Consider the following 25,966-nt stretch of genomic DNA (forward strand, 5'->3'; position numbering starts at 1 on the left):
CCTTCTCTCTCTCTCCCCTCGATCTCTTTCTCTCCCTCTACCCGTCTCTCTCTCTCTCTCTCTCTCTCTCTCTCTCTCTCTCTCTCTCTCTCTCCCTACATATCATATGTGTACTGAATAGCTCGTTTAGATTGTGGACGACTCTCGCTCTCTACGGGAGTCTCCCTATTTTCTCTTCCCTTTTATGGAAAAATGGTGCCTTGCTGACACCAGTCTGATTGGATACTTATTGAATACGAAGGTGTTCAGCGAAATTGTCCGAAACCAAAATGATTGTATCTCGCCATATTACTACCTCTCCTTTCTGCAAAATGAATGAACTTGAATTGGCTGAGAAGGAAAGGACAGGTAAGACGACTAAAGTCCCCCAATCTGGCCTTTTATAGGGGAACTGCATGTCAATGGCACCTTATTTGTCGGCGCACCAGAGACAAACGCCAACGCCTAGATTGACCCCCAACGTCCAGATTGCCCCATCCCCTTTGCACCCAAGCGCGAATGTCCGAAGCAACCCCGCCCCATTTGATAAACCCCAGCTGCTGTCCCGGATATAAAGATGATAACCATGAGTAACTGTCGTCCCTCGAGAAAAACATGTTTTACCTGACTCTTGATGATAGCGCCCCTACCCTATTTGAAAAGGTTAGCCAGCCTTGAAGGGAAATGTTAGACTGTTAAGGCTAAGGTTAGAAAGACGAGTCTCCCTGGAGGTTCCGAAATGTTGAGTTTGATGAAATGCACAGTTGATAAGAGTCTGACTTTTCTTTATATGTAGCATATATAGACGATGAATAAAACTTGGCATGAATTCAGTAGGAATGCTGACATATGCACTGCTTGGTAAATGAACCTCTGACTGTGACCAATGGGCGTACCTCCCAAGTGCGAAGGATTGAGGGAGGAATTCACGTGCATAAAATGTCTTCCCCTGACCAGTTCTCTAAAGCTTGTTTTGTACCTATTTCAAAGATATACGATCACCGGAGGAGAAGGGTCGGACGTGACACACAGCCTGGCCGCAGATCATGGGACACATGCGACATCGACCAAAGGTGGAGCGCCAGCACGACAGGAATACGGGACGAGACAGCACTCTCCAATGTGGTAAAACGAAAGGATGAAGGGCTGTCCTGAAGCTTTTTTGTCTGCCTACCCACACGTGCCTAGAGCATCCGTCCCCCTCTTCAAGCCCGGTTGATGGGCTTGCTTGCTTGTTATCATTTGCTCCCTTGGTCCCTTTAGTGTGTCCCAGGAAAATCTGCCCCCACTCCGCCCTCTCACTCCCATCGACTATCGAAACCACACACCCTCTTTTCCACATGACTTCTTGTCGAAAGGAAGAACAGCATCCAGGTGGAATTGGGGTACGCCGCAGGAATGTGGGTGCCGAGCATAAGGCGCCACTAAAAGGATTGGTTAGGGAACAGGACTGTGGTCTAACAGCAGAGGACTGACCGCACCCTGCAACGCGTAAGGATGGACCCAAGCCGGACCTATAGCTCCACCGCCGGTGCTCAACAGCGCCAACGAAAGGACACAGACTAGAGCCTACCAGTGATGGCTCACTGCTAAAAAGACACTGTGACGAAGAGATCTTGTGTATTGAACTGAATTCCGCCCTCAACTACTTGGTCAAACTGTTCATTGGTCACATTTTTAAGTCAGAAACATTTATGCTATGTAGTGCGTTTAATTGTTAGGAACTCAACGAAATGCAATTTCCTATGTGCTGCATTCTGCCCATCACATCAACTGTCCATGATTATATGCCAAATGTTAGTATCGACAAATGCTAATTCTTCAATGATGCCTGTCTATCTGTAACCCCATCAATTACAAAAATGAACGCTGTAATGTAAAAAGGGGCGACTGTGGAAATTGAAGAAATTGATGTACATAAACAGCGTTTATTTCCCTTTTTCCACTCCTCTCCCTGTAAGCACCATAAATACCGTAAATTATTGACCGCATCACTCTGCCAGTAAAAGCCCGTACCCATATGTACATGACAGCCATTTTAGGCACCATGGCCTTTTACCCATTGGAATCCCCGGCTTCCCTCCTGCGCTTATCTTAAACCCCCTCTCTCATGCATAGACCATGAAACCCTTTCCCTCTGCGCGACCCTGCTATGAAAGGCGACCCTTCTGCTTGACCCGCGCAAACCCCCCATCTCCTCTTGAAGAGGCATCCTTCGCCTCAGCTGACATAGCCCTCCCCAACTGCACCTGACTGCCCTCTCTCTCTCATGTACGGGTCATAAGATCTCTCTCTCTGTGCGACTCTGTCCCTGTGCTCACCCTGGCTTCCCCCCTCCCCTTCCCCCTCACACGAGCAAGTCATAAACCTTCCTCTTCTGCAAGACCCTGTCCTTGGGAGTCCCGGCCGCGCCTGACCAACACCTCCTTCCCTTTTATGAATAACCCCTCTGTTAGTAAACCCTCCCTCCGCGATGGACTGTCCACACATGTCCGAGGCCATCGCCTAAGCCGGAAGATACTGTTTATTGCCCCTTATGGTATGGAGTCACTCCTCTTCAAAGAACCCACTATTGATCCTGGCTTCCCCACCCCTTGGGATACGATCAGGCGCGCAGCTACTAATAATCAGCGGAGCACTCAGCTGCGTCATTGCCCCCTCCCTTATCTACAGTTCAAGGGTCTCCATTGATAACATATGTGGGGTAGGATTGACACGAGGATTATATGTATTGTCTTTTCTTTGTGTCACAATGTCCTGATTGTAGTGCCAAGTGATTCGTAAGGTATAAAAGAAGATGCCTCAGCTCACTTGTTAGAGCACCTCCCGAAAGACACTGTGTTTCGTGTCCGAAATGACAGGCTCTCCTCATGAGTAATAAAACTCTGTTCTTGATTCCTGCTTCCAGCGCCCGTCTCTTTATTTGGTAATTATTCAGAATGGAAACTAAGAGGCGTCTTGCGCCAGCAGCCTGGGCATCGAGGGTAATTTGGGCTCACCTTTTACATTGGGGCCTGGCCATGGGGGTGGGGGCCATTTTTAGGCCTGGGACAGGCAGGGCCTGGCCATGTGGTGGGGGTCAAGGGGCCATTTTTAAGCCAGGCAGTGTGCTCAGTCCTACACCCACTTTGCCTTGCTTTCAACAATTATGCCCAGAGGTATCAGTGGTGCATGGGCCTAGTCTTTCTCTGGGGTGTCTTAAATTTAAACATCATTGAGGGCATGGAGGGCATGGGATTGTGGGGATTTTTGATTGTTTTTCGACTTTTTAGGGTGGTGTTGGGGCCTGGCCATGTGGGTAGGGGCCATTTTGAGGCCTGGGACTGGCATGGCCTGGCCATGTGGTGGGGGTCAAGGGGCCATTTTTAAGTCAGGCAGTGTGCTCAGGCCTGCACCCACTTTGCCTTGCGTTCAACCATTATGCCCAGGGGTACTCAGTGGTACATGGTCCTAGTCTTTCTCTGGGGTGTCTTGAATTTAAACATCATTGAGGCCATGGATGGCATGGGATTGTGGTGATTTTTGAGTGTTTTTCGACTTTTTGGGGTGGTGTTGGGGCCTGGCCATGTGGGTGGGGGACATTTGGAGGCCTGGGACAGGCAGAGCCTGGCCAAGTAATGGGGGTCAAGGGGCCATTTCGAAGCCAGGCAGTGTGCTCAGGCCTGCACCCACTTTGCCTTGCTTTCAACCATTATGCCCAGGGGTACTCAGTGGTGCATGGGCCTAGTCATTCTCTGGGGTGTCTTGAATTTAAACATCATTGAGGGCTTGGATGGCATGGGATTGTGGGGATTTTTGAGTGTTTTTTGACTTTTTAGGGTGGTGTTTGGTCCTGGCCATGTGGGTGGGGGCTATTTTGAGGCCTGGGACAGGCAGGGCCTGGCCATGTGTTGGGGGTCAAGGGGCCTGCACCCACTTTGCCTTGCTTTCAACCATTATGCCCAGGGGTACTCAGTGGTGCATGGGCCTAGTCTTTCTCTGGGGTGTCTTGAATTTAAACATCATTGAGGGCTTGGATGGCATGGGATTGTGGGGATTTTTGAGTGTTTTTGACTTTTTAGTGTGGTGTTTGGGCCTGGCCATGTGGGTGGGGGCCATTTTGAGGCCTGGGACAGGCAGGGCCTGGCCATGTGGTGGGGGTCAAGGGGCCTGCACCCACTTTGCCTTGCTTTCAACCATTATGCCCAGGGGTACTCAGTGGTGCATGGGCCTAGTCTTTCTCTGGGGTGTCTTGAATTTAAACATCATTGAGGGCATGGATGGCATGGGATTGTGGTGATTTTTGAGTGTTTTTCGACTTTTTGGGGTGGTGTTGGGGCCTGGTCATGTGGGTGGGGGACATTTGGAGGCCTGGGACAGGCAGGGCCCGGCCATGTGGTTGGGGTCAAGGGGCCATTTTTAAGCCAGGCAGTGTGCTCAGGCCTGCACCCACTTTGCCTTGCTTTCAACCATTATGCCCAGGGGTACTCAGTGGTACATGGGCCTAGTCTTTCTCTGGGGTGTCTTGAATTTAAACATCATTGAGGCCATGGATGGCATGGGATTGTGGTGATTTTTGAGTGTTTTTCGACTTTTTGGGGTGGTGTTGGGGCCTGGCCATGTGGGTGGGGGAAATTTGGATGCCTGGGAAAGGCAGGGCCTGGCCATGTGGTGGGGGTCAAGGGGCCATTTTTAAGCCAGGCAGTGTGCTCAAGTCTGCACCCAGTTTGCCTTGCTTTCAACCATTATGCCCAGGGGTACTCAGTGGTGCATGGGCCTAGTCTTTCTCTGGGGTGTCTTGAATTTAAACATCATTGAGGGCATGGATGGCATGGGATTGTGGGGATGTTTTAGTGTTTTTCGACTTTTTGGGGTGGTGTTGGGGCCTGGCCATGTGGATGGGGGCCATTTTGAGGCCTGGGACTGGCAGGGCCTGGCCATGTGGTTGGGGTCAAGGGGCCATCTTTAAGCCAGGCAGTTTGCTCAGGCCTGCACCCACTTTGCCTTGCTTTCAACCATTATGCCCAGGGGTACTCAGTGGTGCATGGGCCTAGTCTTTCTCTGGGGTGTCTTGAATTTAAACATCATTGAGGGCATGGATGGCATGGGATTGTGGGGATGTTTTAGTGTTTTTCGACTTTTTGGGGTGGTGTTGGGGCCTGGCCATGTGGATGGGGGCCATTTTGAGGCCTGGGACTGGCAGGGCCTGGCCATGTGGTTGGGGTCAAGGGGCCATCTTTAAGCCAGGCAGTTTGCTCAGGCCTGCACCCACTTTGCCTTGCTTTCAACCATTATGCCCAGGGGTACTCAGTGGTGCATGGGCCTAGTCTTTCTCTGGGGTGTCTTGAATTTAAACATCACTGAGGGCATGGATGGCATGGGATTGTGGGGATTTTTGAGTGTTTTTCGACTTTTTGGGGTGGTAATTGGGCCTGGCCATGGGGGTGGGGGCCATTTTTAGGCCTGGGACAGGCAGGGCCTGGACATGTGGTGGAGGTCAAGGGGCCATTTTTAAGCCTGGCAGTGTGCTCAGGCCTGCACCCACTTAGCCTTGCTTTCAACCATTATGCCCAGGGGTACTCAGTGGTGCATGGGCCTAGTCTTTCTCTGGGGTGTCTTGAATTTAAACATCATTGAGGGCATGGAAGGCATGGGATTGTGGTGATTTATGAGTGTTTTTCGACTTTTTGGGGTGTTGTTGGGGCATGGCCCTGTGGTTGGGGGTCAAGGGGCCATTTTTAAGCCAGACAGTGTGCTCAGGCCTGCACCCAGTTTGCCTTACTTTCAACCATTATGCCCAGGGGTACTCAGTGGTGCATGGGCCTAGTCTTTCTCTGGGGCGTCTTGAATTTAAACATCATTGAGGGCATAGATGGCATGGGATTGTGGTGATTTTTGAGTGTTTTTTGACTTTTTGGGGTGGTGTTGGGGCCTTGCCATGTGGGTGGGGGCATTTTGAGGCCTGGGACAGGCAGGGCCTGGCCATGTGGTGGGAGTCAAGGGGCCATTTTTAAGCCAGGCAGTGTGTTCAGGCCTGCACCCACTTTGCCTTGCTTTCAACCATTATGCCGAGGGGTACTCAGTGGTGCATGGGGATAGTCTTTCTCTGGGGTGTCTTGAATTTAAACATCATTGAGGGCATGGATGGCATGGGATTGTGGTGATTTTTGAGTGTTTTTCGACTTTTTGGGGTGGTGTTGGGGCCTGGCCATGTGGGTGGGGTCCATTTTGAGTCCTGGGACAGCAAGGCCTGGCCATGTGGTGGGTGTAAAGGGGCCATTTTGAAGCTAGGCAGAGTGCTCAGGCCTGCACCCAGTTTGCCTTGCTTTCAACCATTATGCCCAGGGGTACTCAGTGGTACATGGTCCTAATCTTTCTCTGGGGTGTCTTGAATTTAAACATCATTGAGGCCATGGATGGCATGGGATTGTGGTGATTTTTGAGTGTTTTTCGACTTTTTGGGGTGGTGTTGGGGCCTGGCCATGTGGGTGGGGGACATTTGGAGGCCTGGGACAGGCAGGGCCTGGCCAAGTAATGGGGGTCAAGGGGCCATTTTGAAGCCAGGCAGTGTGCTCAGGCCTGCACCCACTTTGCCTTGCTTTCAACCATTATGCCCAGGGGTACTCAGTGGTGCATGGGCCTAGTCTTTCTCTGGGGTGTCCTGAATTTAAACATCATTGAGGGCTTGGATGGCATGGGATTGTGGGGATTTTTGAGTGTTTTTGACTTTTTAGTGTGGTGTTTGGGCCTGGCCATGTGGGTGGGGGCCATTTTGAGGCCTGGGACAGGCAGGGCCTGGCCATGTGGTGGGGGTCAAGGGGCCTGCACCCACTTTGCCTTGCTTTCAACCATTATGCCCAGGGGTACTCAGTGGTGCATGGGCCTAGTCTTTCTCTGGGGTGTCTTGAATTTAAACATCATTGAGGGCTTGGATGGCATGGGATTGTGGTGATTTTTGAGTGTTTTTCGACTTTTTGGGGTGGTGTTGGGGCCTGGCCATGTGGGTGGGGGACATTTGGAGGCCTGGGAAAGGCAGGGCCTGGCCATGTGGTGGGGGTCAAGGGGCCATTTTTAAGCCAGGCAGTGTGCTCAGGTCTGCACCCAGTTTGCCTTGCTTTCAACCATTATGCCCAGGGGTACTCAGTGGTGCATGGGCCTAGTCTTTCTCTGGGGTGTTTTGAATTTAAACATCATTGAGGGCATGGATGGCATCGGATTGTGGTGATTTTTGAGTGTTTTTCGACTTTTTGGGTGGTGTTGGGGCCTTGCCATGTGGGTGGGGGCCATTGTGAGGCCTGGGACAGGCAGGGCCTGGCCATGTGGTGGGGGTCAAGGGGCCATTTTGAAGCTAGGCAGTGTGCTCAGGCCTGCACCCAGTTTGCCTTGCTTTCAACCATTATGCCCAGGGGTACTCAGTGGTGCATGGGTCTAGACTTTCTCTCGGGTGTCTTAAATTTAAACATCATTGAGGGCATGGAGGGCATGGGATTGTGGGGATTTTTGAGTGTTTTTCGACTTTTTAGGGTGGTGTTGGGGCCTGGCCATGTGGGTGGGGGCCATTTTGAGGCCTGGGACTGGCATGGCCTAGCCATGTGGTGGGGGTCAAGGGGCCATTTTTAAGTCAGGCAGTGTGCTCAGGCCTGCACCCACTTTGCCTTGCTTTCAACCATTATGCCCAGGGGTACTCAGTGGTACATGGCCCTAGTCTTTTTCTGGGGTGTCTTGAATTTAAACATCATTGAGGCCATGGATGGCATGGGATTGTGGTGATTTATGAGTGTTTTTCGACTTTTTGGGGTGGTGGTGGGGCCTGGCCATGTGGGTGGGGGACATTTGGAGGCCTGGGACAGGCAGGGCCTGGCCACGTAATGGGGGTCAAGGGGCAATTTTGAAGCCAGGCAGTGTGCTCAGGCCTGCACCCACTTTGCCTTCCTTTCAACCATTATGCCCAGGGTACTCAGTGGTGCATGGGCCTAGTCTTTCTCTGGGGTGTCTTGAATTTAAACATCATTGAGGGCTTGGATGGCAGGGGATTGTGGGGATTTTTGAGTGTTTTTTTACTTTTTAGGGTGGTGTTTGGGCCTGGCCATGTGGGTGGGGGCCATTTTGAGGCCTGGGTCAGGCAGGGCCTGGCCATGTGGTGCGGGTCAAGGGGCCTGCACCCACTTTGCCTTGCTTTCAACCATTATGCCCAGGGGTACTCAGTGGTACATGGTCCTAGTCTTTCTCTGGGGTGTATTGAATTTAAACATCATTGAGGCCATGGATGGCATGGGATTGTGGTGATTTTCGAGTGTTTTTCGACTTTTTGGGGTGGTATTGGGGCCTGGCCATGTGGGTGGGGGACATTTGGAGGCCTGGGACAGGCAGGGCCTGGCCACGTGATGGGGGTCAAGGGGCCATTTTGAAGCCAGGCAGTGTGCTCAGGCCTGCACCCAGTTTGCCTTGCTTTCAACCATTATGCCCAGGAGTACTCAGTGGTGCATGGGTCTAGTCTTCCTCTCTAGGGTGTCTTTTATTTAAACATCATTGAGGCCATGGATGGCATGGGATTGTGGTGATTTTTGAGTGTTTTTCGACTTTTTGGGGTGGTGTTTGGGCCTGGCCATGTGGGTGGGGGACATTTGGAGGCCTGGGACAGGCAGGGCTTGGCCACGTGATGGGGGTCAAGGGGCCATTTTGAAGCCAGGCAGTGTGCTCAGGCCTGCACCCACTTTGCTTTGCTTTCAACCATTATGCCCAGGGGTACTCAGTGGTGCATGGGCCTAGTCTTTCTCTGGGGTGTCTTGAATTTAAACATCATTGAGGGCTTGGATGGCATGGGATTGTGGGGATTTTTGAGTGTTTTTCGACTTTTTGGGGTGGTGTTGGGGCCTGGTCATGTGGGTGGGGGACATTTGGAGGCCTGGGACAGGCAGGGCCTGGCCATGTGGTTGGGGTCAAGGGGCCATTTTTAAGCCAGGCTGTGTGCTCAGGCCTGCACCCACTTTGCCTTGCTTTTAAACATTATGCCCAGGGGTACTCAGTGGTACATGGGCCTAGTCTTTCTCTGGGGTGTCTTGAATTTAAACATCATTGAGTCCATGGATGGCATGGGATTGTGGTGATTTTTTAGTGTTTTTCGACTTTTTGGGGTGGTGTTGGGGCCTGGCCATGTGGGTGGGGGACATTTGGAGGCCTGGGACAGGCAGGGCCTGGCCACGTGATGGGCGTCAAGGGGCCATTTTGAAGCCAGGCAGTGTGCTCAGGCCTGCACCCACTTTGCCTTGCTTTCAACCATTATGCCCAGGGGTACTCAGTGGTGCATGGGCCTAGTCTTTCTCTGGGGTGTCTTGAATTTAAACATCATTGAGGGCTTGGATAGCTTGGGATTGTGGGGATTTTTGAGTGTTGTATGACTTTTTAGGGTGGTGTTTGGGCCTGGCCATGTGGGTGGGGGCCATTTTGAGGCCTGGGACAGGCAGGGCCTGGCCATGTGGTGGGGGGCAAGGGGCCTCCACCCACTTTGCCTTGCTTTCAACCATTATGCCCAGGGGTACTCAGTGGTACATGGGCCTAGTTTTTCTCTGGGGTGTCTTGAATTTAAACATCATTGAGGGCATGGATGGCATGGGATTGTGGTTATTTTTGAGTGTTTTTCGACTTTTTGGGGTGGTGTTGGGGCCTGGTCATGTGGGTGGGGGACATTTGGAGGCCTGGGACAGGCAGGGCCTGGCCATGTGGTTGGGGTCAAGGGGCCATTTTTAAGCCAGGCAGTGTGCTCAGGCCTGCACCCACTTTGCCTTGCTTTCAACCATTATGCCCAGGGGTACTCAGTGGTACATGGGCCTAGTCTTTCTCTGGGGTGTCTTGAATTTAAACATCATTGAGGCCATGGATGGCATGGGATTGTGGTGATTTTTGAGTGTTTTTCGACTTTTTGGGGTGGTGTTGGGGCCGGGCCATGTGGGTGGGGGAAATTTGGAGGCCTGGGACAGGCAGGGCCTGGCCATGTGGTGGGGGACAAGGGGCCATTTTTAAGCCAGGCAGTGTGCTCAGGTCTGCACCCAGTTTGCCTTGCTTTCAACCATTATGCCCAGGGGTACTCAGTGGTTCATGGGCCTAGTCTTTCTCTGGGGTGTCTTGAATTTAAACATCATTGAGGGCATGGATGGCATGGGATTGTGGTGATTTTTGAGTGTTTTTCGACTTTTTGGGGTGGTGTTGGGGCCTGGCCATGTGGTTGGGGTCCATTTTGAGGAATGGGACAGGCAGGGCCTGGCCATGTGGTGGGTGTCAAGGGGCCATTTTGAAGCTAGGCAGTGTGCTCAGGCCTGCACCCAGTTTGCCTTGCTTTCAACCATTATGCCCAGGGGTACTCAGTGGTGCATGGGCCTAGTCTTTCTCTGGGGCGTCTTGAATTTAAACATCATTGAGGGCATGGATGGCATGGGATTGTGGTGATTTTTGAGTGTTTTTCGACTTATTGGGGTGGTGTTGGGGCCTTGCCATGTGGGTGGGAGCATTTTGAGGCCTGGGACAGGCAGAGCCTGGCCATGTGGTGTGGGTCAAGGGGCCATTTGTAAGCCAGGCAGTGTGTTCAGGCCTGCACCCACTTTGCCTTGCTTTCAACCATTATGCCCAGGTGTACTCAGTGGTGCATGGGGATAGTCTTTCTCTGGGGTGTCTTGAATTTAAACATCATTGAGGGCATGGATGGCATGGGATTGTGGTGATTTTTGAGTGTTTTTCGACTTTTTGGGGTGGTGTTGGGGCCTGGCCATGTGGGTGGGGTCCATTTTGAGTCCTGGGACAGGCAGGGCCTGGCCATGTGGTGGGTGTCAAGGGGCCATTTTGAAGCTAGGCAGTGTGCTCAGGCCTGCACCCAGTTTGCCTTGCTTTCAACCATTATGCCCAGGGGTACTCAGTGGTGCATGGGTCTAGACTTTCTCTCGGGTGTCTTAAATTTAAACATCATTGAGGGCATGGAGGGCATGGGATTGTGGGGATTTTTGAGTGTTTTTCGACTTTTTGGGGTGGTGGTGGGGCCTGGCCATGTGGGTGGGGGACATTTGGAGGCCTGGGACAGGCAGGGCCTGGCCACGTGATGGGGGTCAAGGGGCCATTTTGAAGCCAGGCAGTGTGCTCAGGCCTGCACCCACTTTGCCTTCCTTTCAACCATTATGCCCAGGGTACTCAGTGGTGCATGGGCCTAGTCTTTCTCTGGGGTGTCTTGAATTTAAACATCATTGAGGGCTTGGATGGCAGGGGATTGTGGGGATTTTTGAGTGTTTTTTTACTTTTTAGGGTGGTGTTTGGGCCTGGCCATGTGGGTGGGGGCCATTTTGAGGCCTGGGACAGGCAGGGCCTGGCCATGTGGTGCGGGTCAAGGGGCCTGCACCCACTTTGCCTTGCTTTCAACCATTATGCCCAGGGGTACTCAGTGGTACATGGTCCTAGTCTTTCTCTGGGGTGTCTTGAATTTAAACATCATTGAGGCCATGGATGGCATGGGATTGTGGTGATTTTTGAGTGTTTTTCGACTTTTTGGGGTGGTATTGGGGCCTGGCCATGTGGGTGGGGGACATTTGGAGGCCTGGGACAGGCAGGGCCTGGCCACGTGATGGGGGTCAAGGGGCCATTTTGAAGCCAGGCAGTGTGCTCAGGCCTGCACCCAGTTTGCCTTGCTTTCAACCATTATGCCCAGGAGTACTCAGTGGTGCATGGGTCTAGTCTTCCTCTCTGGGGTGTCTTGAATTTAAACATCATTGAGGCCATGGATGGCATGGGATTGTGGTGATTTTTGAGTGTTTTTCGACTTTTTGGGGTGGTGTTGGGGCCTGGCCATGTGGGTGGGGGACATTTGGAGGCCTGGGACAGGCAGGGCTTTGCCACGTGATGGGGGTCAAGGGGCCATTTTGAAGCCAGGCAGTGTGCTCAGGCCTGCACCCACTTTGCTTTGCTTTCAACCATTATGCCTAGGGGTACTCAGTGGTGCATGGGCCTAGTCTTTCTCTGGGGTGTCTTGAATTTAAACATCATTGAGGGCTTGGATGGCATGGGATTGTGGGGATTTTTGAGTGTTTTTCGACTTTTTGGGGTGGTGTTGGGGCCTGGTCATGTGGGTGGGGGACATTTGGAGGCCTGGGACAGGCAGGGCCTGGCCATGTGGTTGGGGTCAAGGGGCCATTTTTAAGCCAGGCAGTGTGCTCAGGCCTGCACCCACTTTGCCTTGCTTTTAAACATTATGCCCAGGGGTACTCAGTGGTACATGGGCCTAGTCTTTCTCTGGGGTGTCTTGAATTTAAACATCATTGAGTCCATGGATTGTGGAAATTAGCAAAATTAATGTACCTAAGCGGCGTTCATTTGCCCTCTCCCGTCCCCCTCCCTGTAGGCACCACGTATACCCTGAAATGTTGACCGCATCATTCTGCCAATGAAAGCCTGTGCCCATATGTACATGACAGCCATTTTAGGCCATGGCCTCTCTGTCCGTTTTTATAAAATCCCCGGCTTCCCTCCTGCGCGCATTTGAGCACCCCCCCTCCCACTCTCACATGCGTAGACCATGAAACCCAGCACTCTGCGCGACCCTGCTATGAAAGGCAACCCTCCTGCTTGACCCAGGCACCCCCCCCCATTTCCCTCTTGAAGAAGCATCCTTCGCCTCAGCTGACATAGCCCCCCCAGCTGTATCTGACTGCCCCTGTTCTCTCATGTACGGGTCATAAGACCTCTCTCTCTCTCTGTGCGACTCTGACCCTGCGCGCACCCTGACCCCCTCCTTCTCCCTCACATGGACAAGTCATAAACCTTCCTCCTCTGCAAGACCCTGTCCTTGGGAGTCACGGCCGCGCCTGACCAACACCTCCTTTCCTTTCATGAATAACCCCTCTGTTAGCAAACCCTCCCTCCGCGATAGACTGTCCACACACGCCCGAGGCCATCGCCTAAGCCGGGAGACACTGTTTACTGCCCTTTATTGTATGGAGTCACTCCTCTTCAAAGGACCCACTATTGATCCTGGCCACCCCACCCCCTGGGTTATGATCAGGCGCACACATCCTAAACAGTTGACGGAACACTCAGCTGCGTGATTGCCCTCCCCTCTTATCAGCAGGTCAAGGGTCCCTATTGTGAACATATGTGGGGTAGGATTGACACGAGGATTATAGGGATGTCTTTTCTTTTGCGTCACACTGTCCTGATTGTACTATCAAGTGTTTTGTAAAGTATAAAAGACAGAGTCTCAGCTCACTTGTTAGAGCACCTCCCGATGGCACCTTGTTTCGTGTCTGACATGACAGGCTCTCCTCATGAGAATTAAACTCTGTTCTTGATTCCTGCTTTCAGCGCCCGTCTCTTTATTTTGGTAATTATTCAGAATGGGAACTAAGAGGCGTCTTGCGCCAGCTGCCTGGGCATCGATGGTAATATGGGCTCCTGTTCCACAATTGGCGTCCCAACGCGGGGTCCATCAGTGACATAAGGTCCAGTAAGAGAGATCCAGACGATGAGGTGAACATCTAAATGATCGGAGTATACCTGCCTTGAGAGGGCCCTCGTCCGGCTGCCGATTAAATGAACTTCACCGATTCTGAACGGACCTCTCTCGAGTGACCTACTGTCCTGACTGGAATCCCACAGGACTGCTGCGGTAAAATCATGGAGTAAGAGAACGATCGGGCGCTGGAAGGAGGAAGGCGAAGAACTGCCCACACGGTCCGGTCCGGGTAAGGTCGCGTAAATGCGACAAATTGTGAAATGATTGTTTTGGATAATACTAGTATTACGCTTTGTTGAAACCTCTGGAGATTCACCGTCTGCAAACGGAGAAAACAACAGGCTCTCCCTTTGCAAGCAGTGAAGGATAGGTAACGCAGACTTTTGTCCCCGTTGTAATCCGTCGTGCCTATCTTCCTCCCCCACTGTTTCCCGAACTGTCGTTCGTGGATTATTGTCTGGAGATTCTTTGTCTGCAAACAGGGAAGAACAAGGTCTCTCTTTGCAGGTAGAGAAAGAGTAGGTAACTATAACTTTTCGTGCCCACTTATTCTCCCCACTGATTGTTTGATTGACCGAACATTGATTGTTCGATATTGGTTCTTTTGAGGTATTCACCGCCGCCAAACAACGGAGAATAGAAATATTCTGCCTAGTCTTTGCCCGCTGTGATAAGATAGGTAATGCAGACCTTTGTCCCCGTTGTAATCCGTCATGCCTATCTTCTCCCCACTGGTTGGTAGCCTGTTTAGCCCGGACCGCTTATTAGAGATGAACCATCCAGCTCCACTGGAGGGTACACCTAATAAGGACATGTTCATTAAGTGTGGACTAGTCGCTATAGCTTATAGTAGGTTATGGCATAAAAATACAAGAAAAAGAGTTGAGCGAAATCAGTAGGCCACTGATGAATTATCAACTTCGCTAAAAATAAAATAAGAAACGTTAGAAATAACATGCAATAAGAAACACAAAAATGGCGAGGGAAGACAAGCTTGACACCAAGGCAGCCACGAGGTAGCTAGGTTCCGTTGCCTATTCCTGCCCCAAACATGTCTGCCTCATTGCCCACCACGCCCAAATAACGGTCACATGAAATAGATACAAAATCAATAGGCACCTACCCCCATTCCGGAAGCTCCCGAAGTGCAACAGGTCCGCGGTTACGCCCATCCGGAAGGCGAGGCCTCGATGCGTGCAGGGCTCGCCTGGCCGGAGTTGGAAGGGGAGGCTGTTGGGCGGACGGCCCAAAGAATGATAAGGACCTCTCCATCTCTCCTCTTCTGCCGCCCTGCAGGCCACGGGGAGAGAGGGGGCTGTCTTGCCTCGGCCACCGACCACCCCTCTCTCTCTCGCCCGATCCGGCTTTCGTTGAAGGACGAAGCCAAAGCGAGGATGGCGGCATTTCTTTGTGCAATAATGGCCGCAACTACACCCAACGCCTGACAGTTGCAGGTAGTCCCGCCACATGCCAACGCCTGGATAGTTACAGGTAGTCCCGCCACATGTCAAAAAGGGGGGGGATGTCTTGCCACAGCCACCGACCTCCCCCCCCCATCTTCAATGGCTGGCACGGCCAATACCGAAGCGCTGGAGCCGAAGAACGGCGCGGGGTCGCTGGAAGGGGGAGGCGGCGCGAACGAGCCTCCCCCACCTCCCTCCAGGTGGAGGCTTCCAGCGACACCCCAATGCTCTTACTTAAAGAGGGTCAACATCAAAAAGCAGTCTTTTGCCCAGGACGGGCACACGCCCCATGCCTTCTCTCCTCAACCTTGAAGATTCTATAAGAGCCGGGGGGCACCCCGATCCCTCCGCATGGGCGCCCCCGCCCCCTCACTGGGAACCACGACATCGGTGCAACTCCTGCCGGCGCCAGCCTCGGATTGGAAATGGCTAAAATGCAGCCACGGCACAGACTTGTTCAGTTCCGGTGGAACACCAGAATGACCCGGTAGGAAAATTGTTGCCGCCCTCCCCACTCTTTGACTAATGGTCCATATTGTTAGACTGTTAACCACATAGCACAAAACTTTTTGAACTGCCAACGGAAGGTTCTGGTCCAACCATGCGTGACTGGAGACATTCTGACTATGCTGGAACCAGCCTGACCTCGCCCAAAATGGCGCCGACACGAAATGAGACTTTTTGAGTAAACTTTGCTGCACCCTGACCGCACAGCTTTTTGTCCCGAGATACGTATGCGGTTTCTTGGATAATGAAAGTAGATATGAAGGATATTGAGTATGTGCTTGGACAATGAACTGACTTAGGGTGGGTACTGATTATGATTTGGAAAATGAATTGGTGTAATTTAGATAATGGATGAGCATTGGATAATGAATTTATGAATTAATTAAAACTGAATTACTGACATGCATCATGCTTGCTCTGTAGGGAAGTTTGATACGATTTTATTGTACTGCTGCACTTTATGCATTGAACTGCCACCAACTTCGTTCTTCTTATGTACAGTTCCAGTCTGCTCCGTGGTCGGTCCACTGGGTTGTAGGCCTGTATTTATACATCAACACTTTTTATTAAAAGTATTTTGAAAAAGAAAGCATAGTTGTAGCGGTTGCATTAATGAGTTTTGGATGTTTTGCTACTGTGAGCGAAGAATAAGTATGATGAAAGCTGAAGGTTAAAAAGGACCAGATATTTAGCAGCTACATTATGTGTAACAGGCAGCCGGAAAAGTGTTTTAGACGCCCTTAAAACGACACCACAGAAATGCCACCTGACCGCCACCCTTGCACCCAACAAAAGGGGTTGCGACCAAGTAACTCATGTCGATACGCGGATCGTCAATGATTATCTATCTGACATTACTGGTCCCTCTGGGCTTAAACGCCGAGATGGTAAAGAAATGCAGTACGCGGAGATAGGTCGAGTATGTGGTAGGTAAAAACATTTTCGGACTACTGCATGCTGATGTGCTTTGAATGCTGCCCCCCCACCCCTTCTTTCTCCTCCCTTCTGCAGGTCGCGTTGGAACATTGACTGAAGTATGGGAGAACGATGATCAAACCACCGACGAAAAAGGGAAGGAGGGAATATGTGCATAGTCCTTATGACGATAAGTTTTCAAAAAGACGTAGACTTAAACATGACTGTTCCTCCTTAGGACATAGCAACTGGGAGGATGGACTGACATAGAGACTTGACGGGTACTGTATGACGAAAATTGACTAGAAATAACACGTTAGATAATGTAACTAGACGTTTGACTAGGTAGGGAAAGGACAAAGAAAAGTGTGTGGGTAAGGGTTACCACGGCACCACCCGTCTGGGAAGTTAGAAATGTTGCTGATGTTCAAAATGCACTGCCCCCTTTCTCACACTCTTATAGATATAGCCAAGCTGTCCGACTGTTCTCCCGATCAATACTTGCCGTTGCCTCAGCCTGGAGAACTTCCCACCAAAGGAAGAAACTGAAAAATGGTTTAGGATCCAACCATGGGTAAATAGCGCGACCAGGTTAATTTCAGATCGACTGACCGAGGTGTAAGTATTGGCAATTGAGAACGCTCGCAGAAATAACAAGCGAGAAGGGAAAGGGAGGGAAGGGTAGAAAGAGCTAAGCACGTAGATAAATAGGATAGTAAAGATACGTAGGATATAATATGGATTTTGTTGGCCAACTATTGTTTTGTGTTTTGTCGTGAATGTCTTATATATGTGTAATACATGTACTGTCTTCCTCTGTCTGAGTTCGTGTGTATGTGCTGTAGGGGTTTATGTTCTCCCTTTGTTTGCGTCTCTCCGTTACCTGACCCCCTGCTGTTCTGTGTTGTGAACGCACTAAATGACCTATTTTTGTACACATCTCTCTGTCTTTCTCTATCTCTATCCCACCTTTTTCCTCTCTATATCTCTCTCCCTTTCTCTCTCTCTCTCTCTCTCTCCCTTTCTCTCTCTCTCTCTCTCTCTCTCTCTCTCTCTCTCTACATGTCATACGTGTACCAAATGGCTCGTTTAGATTGCGGACGACTCTCACTCTCTGAGAGTCTCCCTATTTCCTCTTCCTTTTTATGGTAAAACCGTGCCTCACTGGCACCAGCCTGATTGGATACTTATTGAACGCGAAGGTGTTCAGCGAAATTGACCGAAACTAAAATGATTGTATCTCGCCATATTACTACCTCTCCTTTCTGCAAAAATGAATGAACTCGAATTGGCTGAGAAGGAAAGGACAGGTAAGACGACTAAGGTCCCCCAATTTGGCCTTTTATAGGGGAACTGTATGTCAATGGCACCTTATTTTTCTGTTCATCAGAGACGAACACCAACGTCTAGATTGACCCCCAATGCCCAGATTGCCCCACCCCCTTTTGCACCCAAGCGCGAGCGCCCGAAGCATCCCCGCCCCATTTGATAGACCCCAGCTGCTGTCCCGGATATAAACATGATGACCATGAGTAACTGTCGTCCCTCGAGAAACCCCTGTTTTACCTGACTCTCGATGATAGCGCCCCCGCCCTGTTTGAAAAGGTTAGCCAGCCTTGAAGGGAAATGTTCCGAAATGTTGAATATGATGAAATGCACAGTTGATGGGAATCTTGTTTGTCCTCACTTGAGTTATAAATAGGACGATGAGTAAACTCGGCATGAACTCAGTAGGAATGCCGACATATGCACTGCTTGGTAATAGACCTCTGACTGTGACCGATGAGCGTATCTCCCAAATGCGTAGGATTAAGGGAGGAACTCACATGCATAAATGTCTTCGTCTGCCAGTTCTCTAAAGGCTTGTTTTGTACCTATTCAAAGATTCACGACCACCGAAGGAGAAGGGTCGGATGTGACGTACAGCCTGGCTGCAGATCTTGAGACACGTGTGACCTCGACCAAAGGTGGAGCTGCAGAGCAACAAGATGCGGGACGAGACAGCAATTTCAAACGTGGAAAATGAAACTTGACGGGCTGCCCTGAAGCCCTCCGTCTGCTAACCCACGTGTGCCTGGAGTCTCCGTCCCCCTTCTTTGGGCCCGATTGATGGGCCTGCCTGCTTGTTATCCTTTGCTCCCTTGGTCTCTTTTGTGTGTCCCAGGAACTCTGACCCAACTCCTCCTCTCTCCTATCGACTGTTTGAACAACACACACCCTCTTTTCCATGTGACTTCACGCCAAAAGGAAGAACGGCATTCAGGTGGGAATAGGGTGTTGCCACGGAAATATAGGTGCCGAGCATAAGGCGCCGCTAAACGGATTGTTTAGGGAACAGGACTGTGGTCTAACAGCAGAGGACTGACCGCACCCTGCAACGCGTAAGGATAGAACCGAGCTGGACCTATAGCTCCACCGCCGGTGCTCAACAGCGCCAACGAAAGGACACGGACTAGAGCCTACCAGTGATGGCTCACTGCTAAAAGACACTGTGACGAAGAGACTTTGTATATTGAACTGATTCCGCCCTCAACTGCTTGGTCAAAATGTTCATTGGTCACATTTTTAAGTCAGAAACATTTATGCTATGTAGTGCTTTTGAAATGATAGGAACTCGACAAATGCAATTTCCTATGTGCTGCATTCTGCCCATCACATCAACTGTTCATGATTTTTATGCAATATGTTAGTATTGACAAATGCTATTTCATCAACCACATGTTTATATGTACGCCCCTTAACTAGGAAGGATAGGAAAATGAACTTTGTTGTTTATATGTACGCCCATCAACTAGGAAGAATAGGAAAATGAACTCGCTTATGTTAAAAGCGGCGACTGTGGAAATTAGCAAAATTAATGTACCTAAGCGGCGTTCATTTGCCCTCTCCCGTCCCCCTCCCTGTAGGCACCACGTATACCCTGAAATGTTGACCGCATCATTCTGCCAATGAAAGCCTGTGCCCATATGTACATGACAGCCATTTTAGGCCATTGCCTCTCTGTCCGTTTTTATAAAATCCCCGGCTTCCCTCCTGCGCGCATTTGAGCACCCCCCCTCCCACTCTCACATGCGTAGACCATGAAACCCAGCACTCTGCGCGACCCTGCTATGAAAGGCAACCCTCCTGCTTGACCCAGGCACCCCCCCCCATTTCCCTCTTGAAGAAGCATCCTTCGCCTCAGCTGACATAGCCCCCCCAGCTGTATCTGACTGCCCCTGTTCTCTCATGTACGGGTCATAAGACCTCTCTCTCTCTCTGTGCGACTCTGACCCTGCGCGCACCCTGACCCCCTCCTTCTCCCTCACATGGACAAGTCATAAACCTTCCTCCTCTGCAAGACCCTGTCCTTGGGAGTCACGGCCGTGCCTGACCAACACCTCCTTTCCTTTCATGAATAACCCCTCTGTTAGCAAACCCTCCCTCCGCGATAGACTGTCCACACACGCCCGAGGCCATCGCCTAAGCCGGGAGACACTGTTTACTGCCCTTTATTGTATGGAGTCACTCCTCTTCAAAGGACCCACTATTGATCCTGGCCACCCCACCCCCTGGGTTATGATCAGGCGCACACATCCTAAACAGTTGACGGAACACTCAGCTGCGTGATTGCCCTCCCCTCTTATCAGCAGGTCAAGGGTCCCTATTGTGAACATATGTGGGGTAGGATTGACACGAGGATTATAGGGATGTCTTTTCTTTTGCGTCACACTGTCCTGATTGTACTATCAAGTGTTTTGTAAAGTATAAAAGACAGAGTCTCAGCTCACTTGTTAGAGCACCTCCCGATGGCACCTTGTTTCGTGTCTGACATGACAGGCTCTCCTCATGAGAATTAAACTCTGTTCTTGATTCCTGCTTTCAGCGCCCGTCTCTTTATTTTGGTAATTATTCAGAATGGGAACTAAGAGGCGTCTTGCGCCAGCAGCCTGGGCATCGATGGTAATATGGGCTCCTGTTCCACAGGATGGCATGGGATTGTGGTGATTTTTTAGTGTTTTTCGACTTTTTGGGGTGGTGTTGGGGCCTGGCCATGTGGGTGGGGGACATTTGGAGGCCTGGGACAGGCAGGGCCTGGCCACGTGATGGGGGTCAAGGGGCCATTTTGAAGCCAGGCAGTGTGCTCAGGCCTGCACCCACTTTGCCTAGCTTTCAACCATTATGCCCAGGGGTACTCAGTGGTGCATGGGCCTAGTCTTTCTCTGGGGTGTCTTGAATTTAAACATCATTGAGGGCTTGGATAGCTTGGGATTGTGGGGATTTTTGAGTGTTTTATGACTTTTTAGGGTGGTGTTTGGGCCTGGCCATGTGGGTGGGGGCCATTTTGAGGCCTGGGACAGGCAGGGCCTGGCCATGTGGTGGGGGTCAAGGGGCCTCCACCCACTTTGCCTTGCTTTCAACCATTATGCCCAGGGGTACTCAGTGGTACATGGGCCTAGTTTTTCTCTGGGGTGTCTTGAATTTAAACATCATTGAGGGCATGGATGGCATGGGATTGTGGTTATTTTTGAGTGTTTTTCGACTTTTTGGGGTGGTGTTGGGGCCTGGTCATGTGGGTGGGGGACATTTGGAGGCCTGGGACAGGCAGGGCCTTGCCATGTGGTTGGGGTCAAGGGGCCATTTTTAAGCCAGGCAGTGTGCTCAGGCCTGCACCCACTTTGCCTTGATTTCAACCATTATGCCCAGGGGTACTCAGTGGTACATGGGCCTAGTCTTTCTCTGGGGTGTCTTGAATTTAAACATCATTGAGGCCATGGATGGCATGGGATTGTGGTGATTTTTGAGTGTTTTTCGACTTTTTGGGGTGGTGTTGGGGCCTGGCCATGTGGGTGGGGGAAATTTGGAGGCCTGGGACAGGCAGGGCCTGGCCATGTGGTGGGGGTCAAGGGGCCATTTTTAAGCCAGGCAGTGTGCTCAGGTCTGCACCCAGTTTGCCTTGCTTTCAACCATTATGCCCAGGGGTACTCAGTGGTGCATGGGCCTAGTCTTTCTCTGGGGTGTCTTGAATTTAAACATCATTGAGGGCATGGATGGCATGGGATTGTGGTGATTTTTGAGTGTTTTTCGAATTTTTGGGGTGGTGTTGGGGCCTGGCCATGTGGTTGGGGTCCATTTTGAGGAATGGGACAGGCAGGGCCTGGCCATGTGGTGGGTGTCAAGGGGCCATTTTGAAGCTAGGCAGTGTGCTCAGGCCTGCACCCAGTTTGCCTTGCTTTCAACCATTATGCCCAGGGGTACTCAGTGGTGCATGGGCCTAGTCTTTCTCTGGGGCGTCTTGAATTTAAACATCATTGAGGGCATGGATGGCATGGGATTGTGGTGATTTTTGAGTGTTTTTCGACTTATTGGGGTGGTGTTGGGGCCTTGCCATGTGGGTGGGGGCATTTTGAGGCCTGGGACAGGCAGAGCCTGGCCATGTGGTGGGGGTCAAGGGGCCATTTGTAAGCCAGGCAGTGTGTTCAGGCCTGCACCCACTTTGCCTTGCTTTCAACCATTATGCCCAGGGGTACTCAGTGGTGCATGGGGATAGTCTTTCTCTGGGGTGTCTTGAATTTAAACATCATTGAGGGCATGGATGGCATAGGATTGTGGTGATTTTTGAGTGTTTTTCGACTTTTTGGGGTGGTGTTGGGGCCTGGCCATGTGGGTGGGGTCCATTTTGAGGCCTGGGACAGGCAGGGCCTGGCCATGTGGTGGGTGTCAAGGGGCCATTTTGAAGCTAGGCAGTGTGCTCAGGCCTGCACCCAGTTTGCCTTGCTTTCAACCATTATGCCCAGGGGTACTCAGTGGTGCATGGGTCTAGACTTTCTCTCGGGTGTCTTAAATTTAAACATCATTGAGGGCATGGAGGGCATGGGATTGTGGGGATTTTTGAGTGTTTTTCGACTTTTTAGGGTGGTGTTGGGGCCTGGCCATGTGGGTGGGGGCCATTTTGAGGCCTGGGACTGGCATGGCCTAGCCATGTGGTGGGGGTCAAGGGGCCATTTTTAAGTCAGGCAGTGTGCTCAGGCCTGCACCCACTTTGCCTTGCTTTCAACCATTATGCCCAGGGGTACTCAGTGGTACATGGTCCTAGTCTTTCTCTGGGGTGTCTTGAATTTAAACATCATTGAGGCCATGGATGGCATGGGATTGTGGTGATTTTTGAGTGTTTTTCGACTTTTTGGGGTGGTGTTGGGTCCTGGCCATGTGGGTGGGGGAAATTTGGAGGCCTGGGACAGGCAGGGCCTGGCCATGTGGTGGGGGTCAAGGGGCCATTTTTAAGCCAGGCAGTGTGCTCAGGTCTGCACCCAGTTTGCCTTGCTTTCAACCATTATGCCCAGGGTACTCAGTGGGGCATGGGCCTAGTCTTTCTCTGGGGTGTCTTGAATTTAAACATCATTGAGGGCTTGGATGGCAGGGGATTGTGGGGATTTTTGAGTGTTTTTTTACTTTTTAGGATGGTGTTTGGGCCTGGCCATGTGGGTGGGGGCCATTTTGAGGCCTGGGACAGGCAGGGCCTGGCCATGTGGTGCGGGTCAAGGGGCCTGCACCCACTTTGCCTTGCTTTCAAACATTATGCCCAGGGGTACTCAGTGGTACATGGTCCTAGTCTTTCTCTGGGGTGTCTTGAATTTAAACATCATTGAGGCCATGGATGGCATGGGATTGTGGTGATTTTTGAGTGTTTTTCGACTTTTTGGGGTGGTATTGGGGCCTGGCCATGTGGGTGGGGGACATTTGGAGGCCTGGGACAGGCAGGGCCTGGCCACGTGATGGGGGTCAAGGGGCCATTTTGAAGCCAGGCAGTGTGCTCAGGCCTGCACCCAGTTTGCCTTGCTTTCAACCATTATGCCCAGGGGTACTCAGTGGTGCATGGGTCTAGTCTTCCTCTCTGGGGTGTCTTGAATTTAAACATCATTGAGGCCATGGATGGCATGGGATTGTGGTGATTTTTGAGTGTTTTTTGACTTTTTGGGGTGGTGTTGGGGCCTGGCCATGTGGGTGGGGGACATTTGGAGGCCTGGGACAGGCAGGGCTTGGCCACGTGATGGGGGTCAAGGGGCCATTTTGAAGCCAGGCAGTGTGCTCAGGCCTGCACCCACTTTGCTTTGCTTTCAACCATTATGCCCAGGGGTACTCAGTGGTGCATGGGCCTAGTCTTTCTCTGGGGTGTCTTGAATTTAAACATCATGGAGGGCTTGGATGGCATGGGATTGTGGGGATTTTTGAGTGTTTTTCGACTTTTTGGGGTGGTGTTGGGGCCTGGTCATGTGGGTGGGGGACATTTGGAGGCCTGGGACAGGCAGGGCCTGGCCATGTGGTTGGGGTCAAGGGGCCATTTTTAAGCCAGGCAGTGTGCTCAGGCCTGCACCCACTTTGCCTTGCTTTTAAACATTATGCCCAGGGGTACTCAGTGGTACATGGGCCTAGTCTTTCTCTGGGGTGTCTTGAATTTAAACATCATTGAGTCCATGGATGGCATGGGATTGTGGTGATTTTTGAGTGTTTTTCGACTTTTTGGGGTGGTGTTGGGGCCTGGCCATGTGGGTGGGGGAAAATTGGAGGCCTGGGACAGGCAGGGCCTGGCCATGTGGTGGGGGTCAAGGGGCCATTTTTAAGCCAGGCAGTGTGCTCAGGTCTGCACCCAGTTTGCCTTGCTTTCAACCATTATGCCCAGGGGTACTCAGTGGTGCATGGGCCTAGTCTTTCTCTGGGGCATTTTGAATTTAAACATCATTGAGGGCATGGATGGCATCGGATTGTGGTGATTTTTGAGTGTTTTTCGACTTTTTGGGGTGGTGTTGGGGCCTGGTCATGTGGGTGGGGGACATTTGGAGGCCTGGGACAGGCAGGGCCTGGCCATGTGGTGGGGGTCAAGGGGCCTGCACCCACTTTGCCTTGCTTTCAACCATTATGCCCAGGGGTACTCAGTGGTTCATGGGCCTAGTCTTTCTCTGGGGTGTCTTGAATTTAAACATCATTGAGGGCATGGATGGCATGGGATTGTGGTGATTTTTGAGTGTTTTTCGACTTTTTGGGGTGGTGTTGGGGCCTGGTCATGTGGGTGGGGGACATTTGGAGGCCTGAGACAGGCAGGGCCTGGCCATGTGGTTGGGGTCAAGGGGCCATTTTTAAGCCAGGCAGTGTGCTCAGGCCTGCACCCACTTTGCCTTGCTTTTAAACATTATGCCCAGGGGTACTCAGTGGTACATGGGCCTAGTCTTTCTCTGGGGTGTCTTGAATTTAAACATCATTGAGGCCATGGATGGCATGGGATTGTGGTGATTTTTGAGTGTTTTTCGACTTTTTGGGGTGATGTTGGGGCCTGGCCATGTGGGTGGGGGAAATTTGGGGGCCTGGGACAGGCAGGGCCTGGCCATGTGGTGGGGGTCAAGGGGCCATTTTTAAGCCAGGCAGTGTGCTCAGGTCTGCACCCAGTTTGTCTTGCTTTCAACCATTATGCCCAGGGGTACTCAGTGGTGCATGGGCCTAGTCTTTCTCTGGGGCATTTTGAATTTAAACATCATTGAGGGCATGGATGGCATCGGATTGTGGTGATTTTTGAGTGTTTTTTTACTTTTTGGGGTGGTGTTGGGGCCTTGCCATGTGGGGTGGGGCCATTTTGAGGCCTGGGACAGGCAGGGCCTGGCCATGTGGTGGGGGTCAAGGGGCCATTTTTAAGCCAGGCAGTGTGCTCAGGCCTGCACCCACTTTGCCTTGCTTTTAACCATTATGCCCAGGGGTACTCAGTGGTGCATGGGCCTAGTCTTTCTCTGGGGTGTCTTGAATTTAAACATCAATGAGGGCATGGATGGCATGGGATTGTGGGGATTTTTGAGTGTTTTTTTGACTTTTTAGGGTGGTGTTTGGGGCTGGCCATGTGGGTGGGGGCATTTTTGAGGCCTGGGACAGGCAGGGCCTGGCCATGTGGTGGGGGTCAAGGGGCCTGTACCCACTTTGCCTTGCTTTCAACCATTATGCCCAGGGGTACTCAGTGGTACATGGGCGTAGTCTTTCTCTGGGGTGTCTTGAATTTAAACATCATTGAGGCCATGGATGGCATGGGATTGTGGTGATTTTTGAGTGTTTTTCGACTTTTTGGGGTGGTATTGGGGCCTGGCCATGTGGGTGAGGGACATTTGGAGGCCTGGGACAGGCAGGGCCTGGCCATGTGGTGGGGGTCAAGGGGCCTGCACCCACTTTGCCTTGCTTTCAACCATTATGCCCAGGGGTACTCAGTGGTTCATGGGCCTAGTCTTTCTCTGGGGTGTCTTGAATTTAAACATCATTGAGGGCATGGATGGCATGGGATTGTGGTGATTTTTGAGTGTTTTTCGACTTTTTGGGGTGGTGTTGGGGCCTGGTCATGTGGGTGGGGGACATTTGGAGGCCTGAGACAGGCAGGGCCTGGCCATGTGGTTGGGGTCAAGGGGCCACTTTTAAGCCAGGCAGTGTGCTCAGGCCTGCACCCACTTTGCCTTGCTTTTAAACATTATGCCCAGGGGTACTCAGTGGTACATGGGCCTAGTCTTTCTCTGGGGTGTCTTGAATTTAAACATCATTGAGGCCATGGATGGCATGGGATTGTGGTGATTTTTGAGTGTTTTTCGACTTTTTGGGGTGGTGTTGGGGCCTGGCCATGTGGGTGTGGGAA

Source organism: Lissotriton vulgaris, chromosome 7 (assembly GCF_964263255.1).
Source record: "Lissotriton vulgaris chromosome 7, aLisVul1.2, whole genome shotgun sequence".
NCBI lineage: Eukaryota > Metazoa > Chordata > Amphibia > Caudata > Salamandridae > Lissotriton > Lissotriton vulgaris.